General features: G+C 40.7%; 1 protein-coding gene across 9 annotated transcripts in view; it reads right to left on the reverse strand.

Annotated features, from left to right (window-relative positions):
• The window catches only part of LOC124130846 (polypeptide N-acetylgalactosaminyltransferase 5-like), a 390,720-nt gene that overhangs the window by 95,488 nt on the left and 273,550 nt on the right, over positions 1-21,682 (reverse strand). For all 9 annotated transcript variants that reach the window (XM_046493865.2, XM_046493869.2, XM_046493866.2 and 6 more), the window contains one exon: positions 17,433-17,477. The gene's annotated coding sequence lies outside the window, so the exon portion shown is untranslated. The remainder of the gene's footprint in view (positions 1-17,432; positions 17,478-21,682) is intronic.

The raw sequence follows: 21,682 nt of genomic DNA on the forward strand, positions 1-21,682 counted from the left end.
TATTGGAGCAGGGTGCTTAATACAGCGAATACGGTATATCACGGCAGGTCAGTTTGTTGTGGGAGGTAAGTACAGTGTCTAGACACATACTGGAAATAGGCAGCAGACCGTGGAGCATCGTCCCTATTTAATACTTCTTTTATACCATGTCTATCTCAGTGGTCAGCCTACTAAAAACAACTCCAAAGCGAAGGCATATAAAGTACATTGGATGAGACTGAAGAAAGCACAGACCAAGATGGGTCAATTTAAAATTGCAAATTAAAACGTCCTTTGTAGGGGATCCGGAGCTGTTTACTCAGGGGACTTACCATTTCAGCTACGAGGGGGGCAACCATTTTATCTTCAAGGGGGACCATGTTTGGGGGATTCATCCTCGAAGGGGACCATGTTTGGCGGGATTTTTAATGAATCATAGATTCTCCAACGTGTCTCTGTTACTCCTGGATGGGGAACAAATGTTGTATGTGTTATGGGATTTTATGGTCAAATATACCATGGTAGACCATGGTATATTTGGTCAAAGTATACCATGGTTAAATTTACCATGCTAATCCGTTGTTTGTTTTGTTTTGTTTATTTGTTGTTTAACAGCGCACTCAGCAATATTCCAGATATATGACGGTGGTCTGGACCAGACTATCCTGTGATTGATATCATGAGCATCGATCTACGCAATTGGGATACGAAGACATGCATTAACCAAGTCAGCGAGCCTGACCACCCGATCCCATTAGTCTCTTATGACAAGCATAGTCGCCTGTTATGGCAAGCATGGGTTGCTGAAGACATGTTCTACCCCGGATCTTTGCTAATCTGTGGTGTAATTTACCAGCAAGCAACAGTATACCACGGTGATTCTATCACCATTTCAACTGTTATTAAAAATATGACAAGCATAAGGGAGGGTCATTTTCGGTACAATAGTGTATCAAATGTGATAAATGACCGGTCTCTAACAACGGATCAGACTATTGATGCATCACAATTTCCGATGGCAGGTGTGCCAAACATGGATGACAAATTATCAATAGTTAAAGGGGGACTGTGTTCTATTGTCTGGAGACGTTGTAATTAGTACCACATGTGAAGCTGAGCCATTGTGTCTGTGTAATTAGTGCAACCTCGGAATTCACGCTAGTCCGCTATCACGAGACTACAACGGTAAATTGTGCTGAGAACAGGGACAAGCAATGATGGTGGTACTCACTCACTAAGCATTTGAGGGCTATAATTCTGAACCAGTTCTCAATTATTTAATTTTGCTACGAGTAGCAAGTGAATAAAACTCACAGAAAATGTAAACATTTTTGTCTCAATCTGGCAGGACTAGCCACAAACTCTGAAGACTAATTGAAATACGGCTTCCACTAGTCCTCAAAGAGCTAGTCGTCAAAATATGAATTTCTAAGGATGTTTGAATAATCATGACTGGTTGATTGAAAAAAATAATAAAATTTGATCACAGCCAGACAAAATCAGTTTTTTGGTCATTTCTGTTTTGCTTATGATTGTCACAAGTATATCTGAACGTTTCTACAAAACATCACGCCACCTTGTCTTCTTTAAAGATGAGTCTGTGCAACTAGCCACATAACAAACAGACTTCCATCTGTGTTATAGGCCAGAAACAAATTGGAGAAAGCTTCTGATCTAACAACGACGACTTTACAGCGCTTGGATACTTAAGTTTCACCCAGGAATTGCCAAATCGCTATGCTCATCGGTCATTCCAACCAGAAAAACAATGGGATATTGCTGATTGCACTTACTACCATTTCAAGTTAACCTCATAAAGGCTGCTTCATTATCTCTGTAAGTCATGCTTCAAACAAGTCCTTGGTTGAAGTCCACTGCTCTCGTGTAAAATGCATACATAAAAACGGATGGTATAGATTTGTTATAAAATAGGTGCAACACAAGCAATATTGGTCTTACATTCAAAGCCAGCATATTCCTTTTAGTAAAGCTGGCCATCTATTCTTGCATCAATGTTAAAAAGGCTACAAAAGGCATCAAGTCCTTGAGTTGGGTTTAATTTGCTTTGAACACTATTTCAGTTATATCACGTTAGCTTGATGTGTGAGGAACACCAGGTCTTATCACATCAGTGAAACCCAGGGGTAGTGGTATGGTAATGAAAAACCAAGAAAGAAGCAGATCAAATTTGGAGTCAAACCCAATATCATAGGCTCCTTGCATGCTAAGGGAGGCAACTCTGTACCGTAAGCTATGTCTTAGATGTTTATCACATCAGTGAAACCCAGGGGTAATGGTATGGTGATGACAAACCCAGAAAGAAGCAGATCAAATTTGGAGTCAAACCCAATATCATAGGCTCCTGGCATGCTAAGGGAGGCAACTCTGTACCGTAAGCTATGTCTTAGATGTTTATCACATCAGTGAAACCCAGGGGTAATGGTATGGTGATGACAAACCCAGAAAGAAGAAGATCAAATTGGGAGTCAAACCCAATATCATAGGCTCCTGGCATGCTAAGGGAGGCAACTCTGTACCGTAAGCTATGTTTATAATGAACACGCTTATAACTCACTTGTGTATATATCAACTTGTTCTCGTCTCCATATGGCTGAAATAATGCTGATGCAACGTTAAATTTTAACTCACTCACTCTTATGAAGATATTCTGCAGTGAATACATCTTCTCCAAGTGGATGGAAACAATTTTGGGATGTTACTATGGTCAGCAATGGTGGCCCATAAATACTCTCCATTAACTTCTACATACATGACCAAACCCAGAACAATCAGCTGAAAATAAGACACGAAGCAGCTTATAACGTTAAGCTGAAGATATAGTTTATACAGTGGGACAAACTCAAAGAGTGCTTGACAAAAACTCAGGAAACAATTCAGATGTTGTCTCAAGCACACACAGCAAAGAAGTGAGGTTTCCTACCCTGCAAATGGCAAGAGCACTGGCAAGCAGGACACTATTGCCTGTACAACTGATTATGGATACTTGACAGTGAAGAGGACTTCTGTTGAAAACCAAACAATGTTTATGATGTGATAACAGCCAACATTCAGGATTTATGGCAATCATGTAATAGAGGTAGGGTATTTCCAGGAATTATTCAAGTTCAGGTCTGACAAGCCGGTGGTTGATACTCTAGTTATGTTCCACAATGACATGCAATCTACCACATCATTGGTTCACGTGGTTCAGACTTGACCCATGAAGATTCCGGGGTAGAATAGGTCTTCAGCAACCCATGCTTGCCGTAAAAGGTGACTTTGCTTTTCGTAAAAGGCGACTAACGGGATCGGGTGGTCAGGCTTGCTGACTTGGTTGAAGCATGTCATTGATCCCAATTGCGTGGATCGATGCTCATGATATCAATCACTGGATTGTCTGGTCAAGACTCGATTATTTACAGACCGCCGTCATATAGCTGGAATATTGCTGAGTGCGGCGTTAAACAACAAACAAACAAACAAACAAAAATCAGACTTGATTATCTACAGATCACAGAGAAACTGTAGCATAAAACAACATTCAGCCTGTCACCAGCGGAATATATCTTCTGGCTTTACTTTAGAGATTCCAAATTTCAAATAGAAATTGGACACCTGATTTGAAGACAAATTGATCACATATGGGATTTCCAAAATAGATCTGTGAGCAACATTGCATGTATGTCAGGCTTCATTCAATCAGGAATTTGCCGAAAATAATTTCATTCAAATTGTACCTGAGTCAGCATTTTCTAAACCAGATTTCTGGCATCAGCGGAATTAGAATGCAGCACTGGATCCCGTTCCCAAGGACTTCTGTCTTGACTGTGATTAAACTCTATCATTAATCCATAGCAGTTGTACTGAAACCATACCACCAATTCCTGATTAAACTCATGCACGGAATAACATTTTATATGCCTTTCCAATCTAGTGTTGTGTCTCAATCAGGTAGACATGGCTTTTGATTCAAAATGATCACATGTGACTGGGGAACTAGAATTCACGGCAATATAATGTTTTATATGAGTTCAATGTGCGATTTCAATTAAATTTGAATGAGTATTGTTTCAGGTGTATAGTGACTGTTGAGTGGTGAAAATGGTTTTCGACTCATCATGAGTGAGTGAGTGAGTTCGGTTTTATGCTGCTTTTAGCAATATTCCAGAAATATCACGGCGGGGGACACCAGAAATGGGCTTCACACATTGTACCCATGTCGGGAATCGAACCCGGGTCTTCGGCGTGACCAGCTAATGCTTTAACCACTAGGCTACCCGACCGCCCCTGACTTATCATGACAATATTCTATCTGTGTCAGGCAAACCAGTGGTTGACGGAAGGAGCAACAGTTGACATAATTGGGCCACAAAATCACAGCCAGTTCACATTATGTAGCCATCTATTCTAGAAGTTGCTTGCACCAGCAACGGGTCCTGGGGACCTGTCTGGACCCAAGGCATAAGTTGAAAATAAAATTAAATATTGTGAATATGAATAACGTTTGTGGTATTTACATTTCTTACCCTAATCCTGATAACATTTTGTTTATCAACAAAAGATGTCCATCATTCTCTACCCATATAAGAATACAAATCACAATCTCACAGCCTCATCAAAGGTACCAACATTGGCAACTTGACAGTTGTCTCTGGCCTTTACAGTCCCATGTCCCATGCTGGGTGACAATACAAGAGTGAGTGAGTGAATTGGGTTTAATGCTGAACAGTATTCCAGTTATATATCACAGCATGTCAGCAGGATGTTGGTGAGAAACTCCCGAAGTGATTCATTGTGGTAAAACCCATGAGCATATTACCAGACCAAGATCAGAAGCAAGGCAAATCTGGGATTCAAACCCATGATTATCAGATCCTGGCATGACTAAGGAATGCAACTCTTTACAAAGAATTTCAGGATCTTAGACAACTGGGCCACAGATGCTCCCAGTAGCCCCATAAAATCAGGGAGATGAAATTAAGGAGATGAAACTACATCAAAAAGAAAGATGGAACTACAAAATGTGGAAGATGAACTACAAAATGTGGAAAAAGAAACTACAAAACCTGAAAGATTGAACTACAAAATCTGGAAGATGAACTACAAAATCTGGAAGATGAACTACAAAATCTGGAAGATGCCATCACTACAAGAACAGACATATAAGAAATGAAACTATGAAATGGCGATGAAACTATGAAACCAGGAAGATGGCATTACCGGAAGTGACACTACAAGAAGTGAAAATACAGACATGAAGTGTGCATATCTACCATCTTTCGCTGGTTCCTTAAGTGCAGTTTCCTGAAGTGTCGAGAGGCTTCCGGAACAAACAGTTATATCCTGCTACAAGAGAGGTCAAGGATGGCCGTGAGTGGTCAGTCTACACATCAGTTTCAGAACTGGTCACTGACCAGGTGCAATACGACCATGTTATAGCCTACTCATGGAAGGAAACCATTTCTACACAGGAGAAATCAATATCATTATTTCTCTTGATTCTTTTCATTCTCTGAGGCATTCTCTGAACAGAGACAAATCCCACAGATATATCAACATGTATAACTGTCAAAAATGCCTGGATTCAATATTACTCCCAATGTAGCTTTGTGCCCGGAATCTTATTGAACATATTTTCACCATTTTCACTGGAATACAAACATTCAGTTGTAACCATGTATTTCGAAATCAGGAAATCAGATTAATTCTCCCACAACTCACCAGTAAACCAAACTGAAATCATATCCAACAACGTAAGTATGGCATGCAAAGAAAGCTGTTACACCAATGCTATAATATTAAATTAGGGGTATTTGATTACTGGATTTTCACATACTTTCTGCTATTTTCATAGGAGTATAATACTTCCAGGTCAGTAAATCAACTGTGAGGCATGATATGGCTGTAAATGTTTATTGATGTTCTCAACAAGGTCGTCCAGAAGGAAAGGTTTCCGGACTCACAAGGTTTAATTGTACTCAGAGAGAAAGGACTGCTTCTTTCCATAAATGTTGACTTTAATATTTTAAAATATTAACATTCGATGTGTGACATGAAGAGTTCGAAACTTCCATCTATTGGTAGTTTTAGTCATGACAGACCCACTCTCTTGATGATAGACCTTCTCTCTTGATGATCGACCCACTCTTTTGATGATAGACCCACTCTCTTGATAGACCCATTCTCTTGATGATAGACCCATTCTCTTGATAGACCCATTCTCTTGATGATAGACGCTCTCTCTTGGCGATAGACCCATTCTCTTGATGACAGCCTGCATTTTTGATGACAGACCCAGTCTTGACAATAGACCCAATCTCAGATACGTTCATATGAATGAGAACAAGCCTTGTTCATTTGAACATATGCACATTTTGGATTTATTACAACTCTCGATATAAAGGTAAACTTAACTGTGTTAAAAAGACTGACTCAGAAAGTGCTGTCCTAACATTTGAACATGAACAAGTCTTTGACCCCAAGCTGATTTTCTTTGGAGATTTAAATAACAACAGCACAAACATATGGCAAGAGACATTTATCATCCAAAACTGGCTCCCACAGGAGATATCGCTTGGGTGAGATCAAGCGATATCTATACTGTAGATATCGCTGCAATGAAATTGCATCACAATGCTTTGCAGACCATTGTGACGTCATTGGTTACCATGACGTCACAATCAAATGACATCACTAATGGCTCTGCTACTGAAGCTGTTAGCAGTACTTTTTACACTGAAGACACTGCTTATAACTTTCTACAAACTGAAAAAGTTGGAAGAATGATGTTGGATGATAAATAAAATCTCACCCTCGTGTCTTTTGATATCAAATATATCAACACTTGTTGATAAAAGTGGAAAAAATCCTCGGCAAGCCTCAGAGTTTTCCCACTTTTATCAACTCGTGTTGATATATTTGATATCAAAAGACACTCGGGTGAGATTCTCTATATCTTGGGTCATGGTCGTAGTTACATTTTCTCTTGACGTTCGAAAAATCGGAATTTTTCATTCATGTCAGCCACACTAATTTATTTGATTATTCCGTAAGTCCAAAACATTGGAGTGTAATAAAGAAACAAAGGTTAATTATCTGACATTTGAACATGTGTGATTCATTTACATACCAATGTTTGCAAGACTTCTCACAACTAAACAATTTGATACTTCCAGTTGGCCAAAAAAGGCCCTCCTCCCACCTCGTCCTTTGCCAGCAATTGATGGTTGTCTCCAAGGTGATATATCACTGACAAAAATAACAGCAACATCAACTAATGTCAACCAAGAAATTCACTAACAAGATGGCGAAAGAAAGAACGCAAGGAAATAAAGCACTGGTATTTGATTAGCGACCTCAACTGTTCACCCTAAAGTGCTCCTGTGTTTCCACAATCAATAGAGACCGTTTCACCTCTTTGTGGGACTGCACTAACCACTGTCATAATCGAAACCAACCCGAAAATCAAGTTACACAAATCCCTTGATGAAAGCTTTGGGGATTTTTTAAAACCTTTTCTAATTAATGAGAATATCGTCCACTTGGGGACAATGGGTTCCAGCTAACTGACCACTGTCCGGCTTGGAATAAATCTGTAAGTGTTTACAAGGAGTGTGGTTTCGAGAAATGTTTTTTATATAAGTATTTACTAGCAGTGTTTAGTGATAATGAGTGAATGTGATTTTACGCCAGATCAAACGAGATTGGGTTCTGCTTCGAAGCATGCGAACCAGTGGTAGATCATATGGTCATGAGGGAATGGCGACGGGTTTGATGAGATGATAAATTGTCGGAGTGCCGACCTAAGGTATTAAAGGGGTCATCCTCGGTGGTCATACAGCTTACTTCATGTGTAAAGTTGTGGCCACCAGATCCCTCCTTTAATTATCTTGTACAGAAGTAGCATGAGGTTCTGGGGACTAATTTGGTTTCAGAGTCCTCAAGGGGACATCATGGATATTATCTATATGAATAAAACACTAGGGGCCATTAAGTGATGAATGATGAAGAAAGACAGGAGTTGGTAGATGAATAAATGCATCAGTGAAATGAAGAAGAAAAAGAAGGAACAATAAAATAAAAGTGAGTGAGTGAGTGAGGTAAGTTAAAATTTAACGTCAAACCTGTAATAGCGTGTAGTTGTAGTAAAAGTAGTAGTGGTAGTTACCATAAAGCACAAAAAATGATGATGATGATGATGATGATGATGATGATGATATAGGAAGAGAATATATGGATGTCAACTTCATAATATTATGAGGAACACAACGTTTCAGAGTATATGCTTACTCCTTCATCAGGTGAAGATTTGATGATGATGATGGTGATGATGATGGTGATGATGATGAACATTTGTAATGCGCCATATCCACCAATGAATGCATGCTCATAGCAGTTAAAAAAGAAGAAAATAAAAAAATAGAATAGTCAAAGAAGGTACAACATGAAGGAACCAATATGAGGCGATGTGTGTCCGTGACTGAGAGAGGCTAGACAGGGAGACTGCTTGACGGCAGCAGGAAAAGAATTGCCGCTGCTGCCAAAGCCGAATGTTCTGTGGCAACCGACTTCAGTCTTATCTTGCACTGTGAGCTGATGTTGATGCTCTGATGCACATAACTAAACATACAGTGTCCTAAAATGAAGATGTGGTCCAGGTGTCCCTAAATAAATAAATAAATAAATAAATAAATAAAGTTCATATTGATATAACGCCTTCTTGTAAGATTTGCTCAACTTAGGCGCTTAGTCATCCAAAAGCTCTGCAGAAGAGAACTGTTTTGAGATGTGTTTTGTCATAAACCCCTGAACAGAAACTTTAAGGTGCCCCCTGCATTTCTATGTTAAACCATGTCAATCTGGACCCTCTTTTTCTTGACACCCTCTTTTGGGACAATTAAGGTCAGGAATACCTCTTGGGAGGGGTGGGTTTTTTTTCTGAAAAATGAATCAGAAAGAAATTACTGGACTATTAAAACTGCCTCAGTAAAAAAACTTACAAAGTGGAACCTGGAATTGCTTGATGTCCTGAAAAAATGTGTTGTTAACAAAAAAATTGTTTCTCCACTCATTGTTTCAGAGCAAAAAACATGTATGTCTTCAAACGGTGACTGAAAAAATATTCTGTTTTATTTGTCTCTTTCCAGCCTCTTCAGTGTAGACCTGACAATATGCATTTTGAACAAGTGCCTGTTTTAGCAATATTCCAGCAATATCACAGCGGGGGACACCACAAATGGGCTTCACACATTGTACCCAAGTCAGTAATCGAACCCGGATCTTTGGTGTGAGCGAACGCTTCAAACACTAGGCTACCCGACTGCCCCTAATGCAAATTGGTCTTTCATCAAAACCAAATATCATTGACACTACTTAGGAGACAGATGTTTCCCACAGCAATGGCGCCATTTATGGCCTGACAAATCTTTTCTCGAAAGGTCAGTCACCTGATATGGGGATACATAACGAGGTTCCAAATTGCTTTTTCAACTGCATAATCCAGCGAATGAACTCAGTGCAGACCACAACGTGTTGCGGAAGAGCAAGGGTTCATGATCTGGCATTACTTGACTCTACTTTTCAAAGAAACTGGTCCTAATTCTTCATCATTTGATAGGCTTTAAATACCATATTCGATGTAATAAGCGCCCTCGGTGATATTTGTTAATATATTGGCTAGGGAACAATCCCAATTAGCACCCTTCCGATTGATCAATGTACACAAGACTTATTTATTTGTGTATAATACGCACTCGTGTGTTATATGCACCCTCAATTACGGGAAATTAATTTCTGGAAACATATATCTGTTGTGTATAATACGCACAGACTTTTCTTTTGTATCATTTCAGGTTGTCAGCATAAACCACAAAATTTACGATCTTTTAACCCTTTCACCAAAATTATATTCTAATAAGTGCCCCCTATTTCTAATTTTGAGTTCCCTGAGCGCTTATTACGTCGAATACGGTAAGGCAGGTTTGATATTATAGCTTAGAGATGAGGTTCAGAGAGGCCTATTTAAGGTTCATAATTCATCTATTTCTAAAGGAATGATTAATTGTTACATTTTCCCCAAAAGGTCAAAGAAAGATTGAAAATCCATCACAAGTTCAGATAGGATAGAATCACACTAGACCCCTTCTGGGGAGAGGCCCTGTAAGGGTTGATAATTTGCCTATTGACCTAGTTCCATCAGACTGTTAAGAGATAAAGTTTGATTAAGGAGGGCCACCTATCATAGACATGCTCTCGACAAGTTTTAATCTCATGCCTAGCGAAGGGGAATCCCACATGTGATCACGTACGTTTGAGTTGTGTGAATGTTTTCAAACACTGGTAACCCATGGTTGCCGTACACCGGGCCAAATGAAAATCATGGCGGCAAATTTGATGCAATGACACATGTAGGTATCTCAGCATTATTACATAGCTCATGCTAGAAATAGTCTGATGCATCTGAAAAATGACATGGTTCTAAAATCTCATTAGATGTCGCATTTTGTGACAATGTGTGTCTTATTCTGAGTTTCATTGGTTCAATTATTGTGCTTGTGAGGGTGTGCGAGTGGGTTGGTAAAACACATTCTGGTGAAAACAATGAAAATGAGAGCTGAAAGACCATGAATCAGGGGAAATCTGGAAATCATAACCAGAATCATCAAATTCTGGCACATCTAAGGGATGTAACTCTGCACAGTGAATTTAAGGTGCCTGCCGGTTATAACAATACCCTGGAATCTGGGGGATCAACCTGTCTGGCAACTCATTGTACCTATTTGATGTAAGTGAAACCCAGGCCAATGTGATGTTTCATTACTTTAACAACTGCCTCCATGGTCTAGTTATAGAGCGTCCGCCCCGAGAGCGGAAGGTCCGGGGTTCAATCCCTGGGCCGCGTCATACCGAAAGATGGTACTTGTTGTTACCCTGTCTGGTGCTCAGCATTAAGGGGTCTCAGGGCCAATATACTGTGTCTGAGTGGGGTATTAAACTTTTAAACTAACTCCATAAATGCTAAAAATATTGAAGTCAATTCTTAAATGATTCAAGCCTATCACAGCTTAGGAATTTATCCCTTTGCTGATACCAAAGTTGCCATTGAAAGAAACATTTTAAACGAGAGCCTTTTCATAGAACGGTTCCAGATTTTATAGGGATTTGACTTGAGCATGACCTTTATGATTCTTAGTGTTATATGTTTCCACCATATATTGACGTGTTTATTTTCCTTAACTGTATGCAACTTTTCAAAGACTTATAACATGGTCTTCAGGCACAAAGAGGATGTCAAACTCGAGTTGATTTAGTTGATGAAATCCACTTCTTAATGCTCCCATAAACAACCTGGCTAGGCAGCAGATGTCCACTAAAACTGCCGAGAAGGCAAAAAACTCGAAAATATCATATTGAATTCTCAAAATATTGCACGGGGCTTAATTCCGTTTTAGTACAAATTGATAAACTCTCTCCATGAATGTTATGTTCCAATGACCATGAATAATACCATACTCAACCTAGCAGACATCCCTTGCCTTACTGCTCTCCCTTTTACACAGTCAGATGTGGCAAGTATTCCATGTATCATACCTCCGGCTCGTGGTATAAACCCTAACACGGGACGCTTCAAACCCCATGTACCCTGAGTGATACTGCTGCAGCTTGTCATGTAGACACAGACACAGACACAGACACAGACACAGATGATGATGATGATGATGATGATGATGTCTTTGAAAGGCATTTAGAAGTGATACACATTAGAAAGAGAATTAATAGATGTCAACTTCTGACATCTGATGATGATGATGATGATGATGATGATGTGGATGATGATGATGATGATGATGAATCATATTTTCTGTTCAACTCTTCCTTTCACAGAAATAATTTGCCTGTTTTGAAGTAGTGACCTGAAAAATATCCTGTCCGACACCCCCCACCCCGAATATATATTAAATGGTGGACCCCTACCAAAACATTTGACATTTTAACACAGGATTCTCTGCATTAGACAAGAAATTCCAACCTGAGTGCAGTCATCATCCCTATCCAGAACATCCTAAGATTAAGCAATAGCCTCCTTTGGTTAATGGCATGGAAAATATAATGTCAGTGAGTTGCTTGTATCATGAGCTGTACGTGTCATTAACAAGGAGGGTGTTGGTGTTTTACGAGTACATGAACATCACATCATAAAATCATCTAAAAAAACCTCTGAGGGATATTAATCATTATTTTGTATAAATCACATTAATTGTCAGTGAAATATTTTCTGAGAGACAAATATCTAATGTACCATGTCCCAACGTTCAGTGCTGCAATCTAAGTCAGAACAGAGTTACCCCCCTTTTGTTTCCTTCATTTTCGATCCTGTGAGAACCAAATCTGACGTTCTTAGATTAGGAAGAAGGGTTTCAATGGCTTCTCTAATCAAACTGATGTTCTACTTCTGCCAAGATCACATTGCCCCTATTGAAACATCCATCATCATCACTTCATGAAATACTCACATCACATCGTCAGCCATCCCTTGGATTACCAATTTGTAAAGGCTCATACAACTCCAATCAGATAACTAGATCAGATAGCTCTTGCATTACCTGAGGGCAGCATGCCCACAGTGACCAAGCAGTTACCATGGGCAAGCCCCTCTCCAGGGCTACATATTGACACTGAATGAGACCCCCTCTTCTCCAGGGCTACATATTGACACTGAATAAGAACCCCTTTTCTCCAGGGCTACATATTGACACTGAATAAGAACCCCTCTTCTCCAGGGCTACATATTGACACTGAATAAGAACCCCTCTTCTCCAGGGCTACATATTGACACTGAATAAGAACCCCTCTTCTCCAGGGCTACATATTGACACTGAATAAGACCTCCCCTTCTCCAGGGCTACATATTGACACTGAATAAGAACCCCTCTTCTCCAGGGCTACATATTGACACTGAATAAGACCTCCCCTTCTCCAGGGCTACATATTGACACTGTATAAGACCCCCTCTTCTCCAGGGCTACATATTGACACTGTATAAGACCCCCCTCTTCTCCAGGGCTACATATTGACACTGAATAAGACCCCCTCTTCTCCAGGGCTACACATTGACACTGAATAAGACCCCCCTCTTCTCCAGGGCTACATATTGACACTGTATAAGACCCTCCTCTTCTCCAGGGCTACACATTGACACTGAATAAGACCCCCCTCTTCTCCAGGGCTACATATTGACACTGTATAAGACCCCCCTCTTCTCCACGGCTACTATTGACACTGAATAACACCCCCTTCTCTTCTCCAGGGCTACATATTGATACTGAATAAGACCCCCTCTTCTCCAGACCTACATAGTGACCATTATAAAAAGAGAATTATAACAGTCTTTAAAGATAATAGTGAGTGAGTGAGTAAGTATGGTTTTACGCCGCTTTTAGCAATATTCCAGCAATATCACGGTGGGGGACACCAGAAATGGGCTTCACACATTGTACCCATGTCGGGAATCGAACCCGGGTCTTCGGCGTGGCGAGCAAACGCTTTAACCACTAGGCTACCCGACCACCCCCTTTTAAAGATAATGATCATAACAACAACAATAATAATAATAACAACCATCATCATCATCATCATCAGCAGCAGCAGCAGCATCGACCTAAGAGAAAGCATTTACTTCTTTATCTGGAGGATGCCCAGGGTGTTTGAAGACAGTTATCATTAGCACCACTGACAAGGTGTATCTCCTCCCCACAGGCTGATGAACACCTACAGGTTTATTGCATGTACGGCCAACACAGTGATGCAGATAGACAGGAAATGTACAACATTCTTCAAATAAAACATCCCCCTAACAACATTCCTGTAACAACATTCTTGAACAACTGTCTTGCAGAACAGCCTTGTTCAAATAATTCACAATGCACAGAGCATGCACGGTTGAAAGTGTCAGTACTGCCACTGCCAAATTGAAGAACCTGCATCATGGCACACTGAGATATCTAATATACGCACATGATAAAGTAGAGGCCACAGCAGACATAACTTCAGAAACAGCTGCCGTTCAAAACATTTATGAAGTGACAGACGACAGATAACTTTATCTTTACGAACTCACAAAAACTATTGATTCAGCTAGGTCAGTTAAAACTGATCACAAAATGGATGATAGTCCTGCACCATGACCGTGGAATATATTTATTTTATGAACAAAAATAAATCTAGGAACGCATACAAAAATAAGTCTAGCCAGCTCTAGCTAGCTCTATTCCACAACCAGCATAGGGAATTTTATTTTATTTTTAGAGTCAAGAAGGATATTGTGTAATATAAGATTTCAGAGACTAAATGTTAGTCTAAATGGATGACAGAGTGAGTGAATGTGTTTTTTCACTGCTGTTATTCCAGCCATAACAACCATAAGAATGTGTTTTACACATGACCCATTACAACAGGAACTTATTTGGACATAAATTGAAGTAAGCTACATCGTCACAAACACAGATGCAGATATTTGGGAAAAAAGGAGTGCTTTTTGTGATTAGGTATCTTCCCCCCGTTCCTTCCTTGGATCCATGCATGTTGTCAGTTTCATTAAAACCGTTTCAGAAGAACATCTTAGACATCGTGTATGACCCGATTGGTTAATACGCAATGGCGCTCACAACACTTAACCAACTCTCGGAATTCTCCAACATGCCCGAATATAATAGGAAATGTCTCAAAAAGAATCAAATCTGCAATTTTCAATTATGAAAACTTTTTTATGCCAATACTATGTTAGATACTTTCAGAAAGACAATAAAAACTCCCAACATAAAGCGAAATGGGAAAGTCATTGTGTGCTATATGACATGCTGTATGTGCTGGATAATTAAGGCAACTATTTATTTTGGATGTGTTTGAATCAGTCCCTCAAATAAAATCCAAATCCAATTTCAGAAAGCTAAACATTTGGAACAGAATTCTGACAAAACCTTTGATGCATGCTGCCTTGTACAATGTCTGTTGAGATGTGAGGTTTGATATCAGCAGGGATCGAAAAAAATTCCACGACCGTGATTGATATATCCATTAATTATTCATTGTATTGGGAAAAGTCGTACCTAATCCTAAGCTTCCATCAAAGATGCAGACGTTTTGCATACATCAATGTACAATTCAGGCAAGAAAAGGGATTAAGATAAAAAGTGGCTTTGAAAGATTGAAGCAATGGCCATATATAAGCCGCCACGACCTTCTGGAGAATTAAGGCCCTGTTGTGTAGCTGTGACCTTTACGACGAATGATGGTCCAATTGCTAGCATGTCCTCATTAGTGAGTGAATGTTGTTTTAATGCAGCCTTAAGTAATATTCCAGTATTATCACAGGGACCTGTAATTTATCATCCCAAACTGTCTTCCACAGGAGATATTGCTTTGCTGAGATCAAGGGATATTGGGAACCAATTCATCCCTGGAATTTCAAATAGGGCTTTAATGAGAAACAATTGCCATATTGGTAGCCAAGTTATCTAATTGCAGTCATCCCTTCATTGTCTATTTGGTTTCGTTAAACAGCAGCTTGTCATTTCTGAATTATATTTACGAAATGTACCTTCTTTTCTAATTTGTATTTGGTGAACAAAAATGAAAATAGAGTTTTTTCATTTTTAATTATTGTTATCAATGTTTCAGAACCTAAGAATTTTCTCTTCAACATTTTTTTTCGAGCATAATTACCACAGAAATGGTGACCCAGCATATCTGAAGCCATTGTTTCATTTCAAGCTCTGTACATTGATCCTTCTTGGAGACAGAACCTAACATATGCACATCTAAAATAAGATTGATCAATCTCATTTGAAGATTCCTAATTAACCAAGGTTTTCACCCCACACAAAATGGCCACCTGCATATGCCATGGATATTCTCATGGCAATAACACCACAGCACATATCACTGACACATTTGTCCCAGGACCTGTCAACAAAACTGTTGCCACATTCTGCACAAACTCTCCTCTGGGATTGTGTGGCCTGCTGTGACAATCTACCAGTCTAGCACCATGCGACATACTCTCGGAACTCTTTAGTCAGGGAGACAGAAATTCAACATGTTCTCGGAACTCTTCAGTCAGGGAGATAGAAATTCAACATGTTCTCGGAGGTCTTCAGTCAGTGAGATAGAAATTTCAACGACACACATCAGGAAGAGACAGGTCTTTTAGAAGCATGGTCAATCGTATGATTAATTCGATCTGTAATGAAATTATCACATGGTCCTTGGGGGGTTGAATGCCAGAAGCGAACATGTCGACCATTGCTGAAACTATTCTTCCAAGTTTGTCAAATCCTACGGGAACTTGCGCACAACATTTAATAAAGTGTAACGTATACATATGTGACAGTGAGCAGGAAATTAGAGCTGAGAGAACAAAAAGGTATTTGTGGTTCATTTGTTGTGTTGAGCCTCATAGGGCCATAGGTCTTCTAACAGATCTAAGAGACAGTTCAACAAGGCATGAAAGAACCAGCCTTCCAGTTCATTTGTAGCAGTACCAGTAGTAGAGGTACTTTGCAGTACCACAAGGCAGTATGATTAAATTACAATACACACAGGGACACACTTACTCAAAATTACTTGGTACCAAATTGTCCTTTGTGAAGACGTGTCAGAAAGGACTAGTTCCAAACAGTGAAGAGGGGGTGATAGTTAAGTCTGACATCAGGAAGCTCGTGTGCAGTCAAATATCATTCTCAGCTCCCTGGCCAGTAAGGGCGGATCCAGCATTTTTAAAAGGGAGGGGTCCAAAATCCTCAACATATTGGGGGGGGGCGGGGGGGGGAAGACCCGCTGGACTCTACCTCTGGATATCAAAATGTAAAAGTGCAATAATCTCCAACACGATGTTAAACCCTATATCAGTGACAGACTACAGGTTGATCTCAGCAGCCCTGGCTCACATGGACATGATCAGAATTCAGGGTTGAAACTAATGAGTGAGTGAGCTGGGTTTAACGCCGCTTTTAACAGTATTCCAGTTATATCGTGGCGTTTCAGCTTAATGTTGGAGGACAGCCCGAAGTGATTCAGGTCTCAGATGTTTACCACTTTGGTGAAACCCACGAGCACGGGTATGGTGATGACAAATCTAGAAACATAATCGAGGCGAACCGGGATTCGAACCCACGATCATAGGTGTCTGGCGTGCTCAAGGGACGCAACTCTGCACAGCGCATCACGGTGCCTTAAACTGGGCCACCTGTGCCCCCTGGAAACTAATGGGACAAGACTGCACCAAACACCATTCATTCACAGATGCAAAACTGGTGCAGTCATCCCAACAACTGCGGAGATGTAAGGTAACTGAAATGAATGGAGTTTCAAAGGAAACAGCCCGGACACCCTTTCCAATGTTTCAAGGCAAGAGATCATTTTGTATATTGAATACTTGATACAAGAAAGTAACTTACCTGACAAAGAAATTATTCACAGTCGATGATACAGCCACTGGACACCTGCAGAAAAAGGAAACAAACTTTATCATACATGCATAAGTCTTTGATAGGCATTTGGAGGTCGGAAGGACCCGAAGACAGCAAACCTTTACAGATAACAACTTCTATAATGGTTGTAATGATGTCTCAGGTCTACTTCCTGCCCGGTCATCAGATGAATGCTGAGAGAGGGATGAGAATGGGATGCTGGAACTGAGAAGGGTGTGAACGGGATGCTAGAACTGAGAAAGGGTGGTAATGGGATGCTAGAACTGAGAAGGGGTGGTAATGGGATGCTAGAACTGAGAAGGGGTGGTAATGGGATGCTAGAACTGAGAAGGGGTGTGAATGGGATGCTAGAACTGAGAAGGGTGGTAATGGGATGCTAGAACTGAGAAGGGGTGTGAATGGGATGCTAGAACTGAGAAGGGTGGTAATGGGATGCTAGAACTGAGAAGGGGTGTGAATGGGATGCTAGTACTGAAAAGGGGTGTGAATGGGATGCTAGAACTGAGAAAGGGTGGTAATGGGATGCTAGAACTGAGAAAGGGGTGTGAATGGGATGCTGGAACTGAGAAGGGGTGGGAATGGGATGCTTGAACTGAGAAGGGGTGGTAATGGGATGCTGGAACTGAGAAGGGGTGTGAATGGGATGCTAGAACTGAGAAGGGGTGTGAATGGGATGCTAGAACTGAGAAGGAGTGGGAATTGGATGCTGGAACTGAGAAGGGGTGTGAATGGGATGCTGGAACTGAGAAGGGGTGGGAATGGGATGCTAGAACTGAGAAGGGGTGGGAATGGGATGCTGGAACTGAGAAGGGGTGTGAATGGGATGCTTGAACTGAGGAGGGGTGTGAATGGGATGCTAGAACTGAGAAGGGGTGTGAATGGGATGCTAGAACTGAGAAGGGGTGTGAATGGGATGCTAGAACTGAGAAGGGGTGGGAATGGGATGCTGGAACTGAGAAGGGGTGTGAATGGGATGCTGGAACTGAGAAGGGGTGGGAATGGGATGCTAGAACTGAGAAGGGGTGGGAATGGGATGCTAGAACTGAGAAGGGGTGGGAATGGGATGCTGGAACTGAGAAGGGGTGTGAATGGGATGCTAGAACTGAGAAGGGGTGGTAATGGGACGCTGGAACAGAGAAGGGGTGTGAATGGGATGCTAGAACTGAGAAGGGGTGGTAATGGGATGCTGGAACTGAGAAGGGGTGGGAATGGGATGCTAGAACTGAGAAGGGGTGTGAATGGGATGCTGGAACTGAGAATGTAAATGGTCTGTAAAAACGATGACACAGCAACTTGCTGCATCATGGAAGACAATCTCACATTCACGGAACAATCTCATATTCACAGAACAATCTCATATTCTCCTACAAACCCTTTCGTTTCACACAAGGTAGAAAGCCTGTTATAACATGACCCTGAGGTGCGTACATGCTGAGAACCTATTATATTATCGGGTTGCGTTTTATTGGAAACCCCACGCATACTTAGTGTTTTCGCAATAAATCCCTCTTCAAGGACAAAAGACGAAACTGTGTGTTCTATTTCCTGCTCTATCATTGTATGATTAGTCCTCCTGATATGACAGCGTATCAGCATTAAGCCTCTGATGTGGCAATTATCATCTCATAGCCCCAACATTCAAATCCCTGGAGAGTTTTACCTCTACAATCCACAATACCTCTCCACAGCTGCCTAAACAAAACATTCCTTGCAACAGAAAATCAGTGCAAATAATAGAAAATTGCTAAATTCCGATTTAGAATGGAGTTAGGTATCAGTGGAACTTTCTTGGAACAGATGCACAATGTTGAAAGAAAAGCTGTTTTTTAAACCTAAAGGCATCAAACAGATTGTTAGTCTGAAATTGAAACTTAAAATGAATTGTAAAAAAAATATCTTGTCCATTCTTAATTGGAAAGCCTATTTCATGTTTTTTAATACATATTTGATCTAGTGTGCCTACTGGAATATGTATAAAACATATTGTGACAAAGACAGCATATAAATATGGTGACGGGCCAATTGAGTGAGTGAGTGAGTGAGTTGGGTTTAATGCTGCTTTAAACATTATTCCAGTTATATCGCAGCGTGTCAGCTTAATGTGGGAGGAAAGCCCAAAGTGATGCAGGTCTCAGACGTTTACCACTTCGGTGAAACCCACAAGCACGGGTATGGTGATGACAAACCTAGAAACATAATCCGGGCGAACCGGAATTCGAACCCACAATCAAAGTTTTCAGGCATGCCCAAGGGACACAACTCTGCACAGCAGATCGCTGAGCCTTAGACGCCCGGGCTGATTGACACAAGATGTCACCCCAGAAGGTTATCAGCAGGAAACCTGATTATATGAGTATTTGTAACATAGTGTGTTTAATCTGAAATCACGATCACAAGAAGCTGACAATTAGTTTTTGAAGACGTCTTCCATCATCTTGGGTTAGCAAGTTTGAGGACAGTATTTCAGTTGGGCCATATAAAGGAAAGTGTTATCAATACAATAATCCGATTTGATACAGTTTGAATCAAGATCAGATGAATATGCAAATGAGACCACAGAGGAACTATCTTTAAGCTCCATGATTCAATGCAATGTCTGTTTGATAAAAAAAAATTATTGACTGAAGTTCCCAATAAGTTTGGAGATTGCAGAAACACCACACATCAGAAAACCAGACAAGGTTAGGTGAGGTGAAATGGGGTTTAACGTTGTGTCCAAGATTATTGCACTTCTATAGCAACATGCATGTACGTGAGTGGGTTTGTGTGGCTGCTTGTACTAGTCCGGAGACTGATGCCGATTTATAGTGCTAGCTCACTGAGACACCCTGCCGCAGTTTAACATGAATATCCCACTCAGACACAGTATACTGACTCCGAGCCAACCAGTCCTTGTTTTAGCCCCTTAAAACTGAACACCAGACAGGGTAACAACATGTATCATCTTTTAACGTCTTTTGGTATGACGCGGCCGGGGATTGAACCCCGGATCTTCTGCTCACCAGGTGGACACTCTACCACTAGACCATGGAGGCAGTCCTCTGCAGACAAACATCTCTGTAAATGATTTAGCACTCTACGATGAATGGGTCATTTCACTCAAACACTGTATTTGTATGTGTTGTCTACAGTCAAGTGACATAAATAAAACTTAAATATTGATTATTTTCATAATTATATTATATGATAAAGAAGTTTTTACCCTTGTGTTTTTGTATTTTAATATCATGGACCAATCAGATTCCACCTCTCGTATCACTTGTGTTTGCTTCACACAAAATGGTGGCGCCCAGGTCAGGACGATCGGATCGATATTCAAGATATATATTGTGATAAAACGGGTCTTACATCGCGAAATGTATCAAATCACGTGAGCACCTTGATTAAAAACATGAAAACATTTGGAAAATATCTGCTGACAACGAGTTGGCAGTGCACATGCTTTGCAAATCCTGCAATCGATCAAAATCTGCTCGACAGTTTACGAACCAGATTTCGATTTTGGTGCACGATTTTGATTGGACTATGCATAGACTTGTTAGTCCAGCTAAAATGTAACTCCATAATACCAGCCTAGTTCGGCAAGGGTGGAAACTGGACTTTTCATAGTCAGTTAACTCTCTTGTCTCGGGAAGATGGGACCCACAGACTTTAGAAGCTGTAGACACTTTAATTTGCTGCAGGCCATAAGGACCTATACAACTACGGGCACGTGCTTATTTCGTACACTGCTGCCATTTCAGATCTTTCAATATATGCCACACTTCCTTCATATAAAACAAGGGGGCGGTCGGGTAGCCTAGTGGTTAAAGCGTTCACTCGTCACGCCGAAGACCCGGGTTCGAATCCCAACATGGGTACAATGTGTGAAGCCCATTTCGGGTGTCCCCCGCCATGATATTGCTGGAATATTGCTAAAAGCTGATGATATCCACCAACAATATATCATGTCTGGTTGTGTGCAAGGCAAGAAATATTTACGGTTTCCAAGATCTGCTCCAGAAAGGAGCACTACCGCCATTTTCAGTCTAAGTCAAAGTCGGTGGAAACTCAAAAAATGAATTTTAAAAAAATACCAAACTATCATAAGGCACCAGTTCCCCACTTGACCTATCTATGTGCCAGGTTTGGTTAAGATATCTCTCATGATTTTAGAGTTCTGCTTCGGAAATGAAACATAACGGACAGGTGGACGGAGGGCTGGAAGGGCGGACGGA

The sequence above is a fragment of the Haliotis rufescens genome, unplaced genomic scaffold (assembly GCF_023055435.1).
Source record: "Haliotis rufescens isolate VD_foot unplaced genomic scaffold, xgHalRufe1.0.p SCAF_10, whole genome shotgun sequence".
NCBI lineage: Eukaryota > Metazoa > Mollusca > Gastropoda > Lepetellida > Haliotidae > Haliotis > Haliotis rufescens.